General features: G+C 38.5%; 1 long non-coding RNA gene across 1 annotated transcript in view; it reads right to left on the minus strand.

Moving 5' to 3' along the window:
- Positions 1-176: 176 nt before the first annotated feature.
- The window catches only part of LOC106940403 (uncharacterized), a 24,455-nt gene continuing 20,645 nt past the window's right edge, over positions 177-3,986 (minus strand). The window contains exon 2 of the long non-coding RNA XR_001423083.1: positions 177-301. This is a non-coding gene — a long non-coding RNA (uncharacterized LOC106940403). The remainder of the gene's footprint in view (positions 302-3,986) is intronic.

Here is a 3,986-nt window from a genome sequence, read left to right on the forward strand (position 1 = left end):
TTTCATCATTTCAGACCTACCAAGATCAGAAATCTGCAACTTGTGTGAAACATGAAGGAAACTTTGATGGAGTAAAAGTCTCAGTTGTTGAAACTCCAGGCTGGTTCTCAGACCCAACACCACCTGACTGGATCAAAGATGAAGTTCTCCACAGTGTCTCCATGTGTTCTCCTGGACCTCATGTTTTTCTCCTGCTTGTTCCCATCCTCAGATCTTTCACAGAGAAAGATCTCAAAGCTCTGCTGGAGATCATGAAGCCATTAACAGAGAGAGTGTGGAGACACTGCATGGTTCTGTTTACCTGGGGAGACTGGCTGGTAGTTTTTAGCTATGGAGACTGGATCAATGACCTCCCTGTAGAAAATTACATCATCAGTGAGGGAATGGAGCTCCAGGAGCTTCTGGAGAAATGTGGGAACAGATACCATGTTATAAACCCCTTTAATTCTGATTACTCTGCTGAAGTCAGAGTTGTTCCAAAAAACTATTGACTTGGTAAAACAAAACAAAGGATACTTCATTCTTAAAGCCAAAGAAACGAAACTTCAGATTTTACCTTGGCAAAGAAAACAGATAGAAGACGGATGGAACAGGAGAGAACAGGACCTGATAGAGCGAATGATGAAAGCTTTAGGAAAGGAACCAGAGGAATCAACAGTGCCTCATGTGAGAACGGCATGGAGCAAAGATCAAAATCCTGACAGTAAGTTTTACATAATAATTAATTAATGTTTAAGTTTATAGTCTTTGTTACATGCTTTGTCTTAATTATATCTATTTTTCCCTTGAATAACTCTTTAATTTCTGTTTCAGTGAGTGGAGATGTTGCCTCAGAATATGGGAGCATTTCAGAGAACAGGAGACGACGAGGACATGACCAAGTAGCTGAATGGCTGAATAACAAAGTGAGAGAGTCAGAGATCAGCTCTGGGATCGGCAGCATTTGTTCCTCAAACACTTACATGGAAAACTTTCATGAAAATTCTTAAATAAATTAAAGACGACATGCACATTCAAGAGTAGAACACCTCTCTTATGGGTTTGTAAAAAAAAAGAAAAGAAAAATTTTTAAACTAGTCAATAATAAAAAGTATGTAAGCCTGTTTTTGCCACTCTGATGAAAAAAATCTCATTATAATGAGATATATTTTTAGATACTATCTCATTATATTGAAATAATTTTTTAACAAAGTGGTGGAAACAGGCTCCTGTAAAAATTTATGCTGACACTAATGTCCAAAAATGTTAAAATTTTTATTTTTCTGGTATATCAACATTTTAGACATTTCAATAAATATTAATACTTAAACAATATAAATAGTTTTCATCATCCTGATATAGATTTTGTTCTAGTTTTGTTCCTTTGACATAGCTTAAAATTTATAAGGGTTTATTTTGTCTTTTTTTTTTTAAACTTGGAGTTTGTCTATGATTGGATACGTAAAAGTATTACTTCTCATTTAGCAGAAAAGCTACAGTGCCTTGCTTTTCAAGAGTAAGGTTCAACCTTTTAGAAGATTCCTTTTTTTTTTTTAAATGAACTTTTTCAAAGGTGTTGTGCAAAGCTTGAAACATTAATTTTAAGAAGTTTATTGTACCTCGGCATTAGATCATTAAAGGGTTAAATTTCTTGGGCTTTTTAAACAAAGCAGGATGGAAGAGCTGATTCTGAGATTAACTTTAGCGTTAAGATGTTTCCATCTGCTTGAGTTTGGAGTGAGTTTATCTAAGAAAAAAATGCAGGTTTGAATTTGTAATTGTGAATCACTCTTAATATAGTCAATGACATCATGAGTTATGTAAAGAACAGATTTGATGTCAGGTATCTTTTTTGGTTTGATACCATCTCTTAAAACTGAAATGAAAGTAATTATTTGTAATTAGGGAACTGAGTTGCATTCACTATAAGTTATAAACTAACACAGGTGATTTGTTTTAGTTTATCTCCAGATGTGACACTTTTGACTTCCCATTTACTCCAGCAGGTCAATCCAGATTAAATTCAAATTTCAGCTGGCAGAGAAAGTCTTTTTAGTTAGAAATACAGTTGACACTTTTAAGTCAGAGAATTAAAACTCTTGACATTAAATTGTGTTTGAAAGTATTTTAGATAACAGTTTTATATATGCTGTTTTTGCCAACACCTCATAATGTGCTAAGTTTATTGTTCTATATTCTCGGCTGGATCAACAACAGATTTGAGAAGGTTTCTAGACTTTTTGCTTTACTTCTAAACAGACTGTGCCCCTTTAATATTAAATAAAATCTATCCAGAAACAACATCATCCACTTCATTATTTTAGAAAGTTTTTACCGGATCTGTGGCCATTATTTGAGAATGGTCAGCCTATAAAGTAGGCAATGAGAGTGTCATGTGGTGGTGAGAACAAACGCGGACAGGACCCAGGATGAAGACGAATTGATGATTTAATAAGTGATCCAGAGAACAGAACAGGCAGCACGACGAACACAGGGAAATGGGCTCTTTGCACCTCAGCTTCCGCCTTCGGGGAAAAGCGGCTCGATTGTTTCCGATCCAATAAAAATATAATTTTACACTAGGGCTTGGCCAAGGTTTGTACATCGATCCGAAGCCCCAACAAGTCAGCTGGAGAAAGGTTTGAGATGTACGCCTCGTTATACATTCACTGATATGAAGGTGAGTTTTACTTAAACTTTGTGGCTAACATTAACCTTAGCTTATGCTAGTAGGCAATATTCTCGGACATTGTTCTTGTAAAATGTGCTATTTAAGTATCTAAACATTCTAACGGACAATGTATTTATCTTATTTTCAAGTATATTATGTGTGTTTATTGTCGTTAGTGTCACAGACTAGGGGAGGTTACGGTTCGGACTTTTTACTTCCGAAGCCTGACGGAGCTACACAAGCCTCATAGCTTGACAGTAGCGCAGCTCTGGTGTCAGAGATCTGGTTCAGCTGTTCAGGTTCAAAGTTGCTGCTTTTAGAAAAATTTGACGGTGTTGCTTCATGTCTCCGTGTTATTTCGTTTTATTACCTTTGCAAGTTTCTTGTGAAGAGCTCAGATAAGATGGTGTTTACAGCAGTATGTACAGGCGGATCAGTTGCTCGGCTGTCTGGCTCTGGTCTGCTCTCTCGTTCCCATACACTCGCTTTTTGAGGCTGAATACAGAAGTGATTCCATGGAAATAACTCAGGGAGGCTCCTTTATTTACCATCCGTATCCCTGGTAGTTTTAGGCTGATCCGGAGTGAAGTGAAGGTTGCAAACTTTGTGTTGTGCAGCGTTAGCTTTAACTGGTAGTGACAGATATTTACAAGCCATCTTCTTAATTCAGGATCGCTTGGAAATTAATGAAAACTTAAAAGCCCATTATATTAGGAAGACAACAATGTTCATAGTATTGCGTTTTTTGCATCTGAAATAGTCTTTTCTACCAGTCATGGTAACTCAAAGCGGAAACAAGTGAGCCGCATTAGCTCCTGGAGATGTGACGTCAACACCGTAGGTGCAAAGAGCCCACTGGCTGGTACACACAACGACTATCCGATACAACAGGTGGACTTAAATACACAGGGAGGATAATCAAGGAATGAGACACACATTGGAAGAAATCAACGGGGAAGACGCAGAGACTCACAGAAAGTAAACTGAACACAGAAAACCCTAAAAATAAATACACAGAAACACGGATCATGACAGTACCTCCCCTCCCTCAAGGGCGGCTACCAGACGCCCACAAAAAAGAAACAGTCCAAGAAACAAAAGCAACCCATCAGGGTGGGCGGAGGGGAGACGGAAGGAGGGCCAAAGTCCAGAACAAAAAAACTACCAATCAGGGTGGGTGGAGAACCAGGAGGCGAACCCCTCGTTGGGGGTCCGGCGGGCGTTGCCGGCGCAGGAAGCGGAGTCCTGTTGATAAGGAAAACAGCAGATCCTCACACCCTCAGCATGCTAATGTAGCTGTGGACAAGATCACTGATGCCTATTGTTCTTGCAAGGC

Source organism: Poecilia latipinna, unplaced genomic scaffold (genome assembly GCF_001443285.1).
Source record: "Poecilia latipinna isolate Pla-1442-1.1 unplaced genomic scaffold, P_latipinna-1.0 Scaffold3212, whole genome shotgun sequence".
NCBI classification, from domain to species: Eukaryota; Metazoa; Chordata; class Actinopteri; order Cyprinodontiformes; family Poeciliidae; genus Poecilia; species Poecilia latipinna.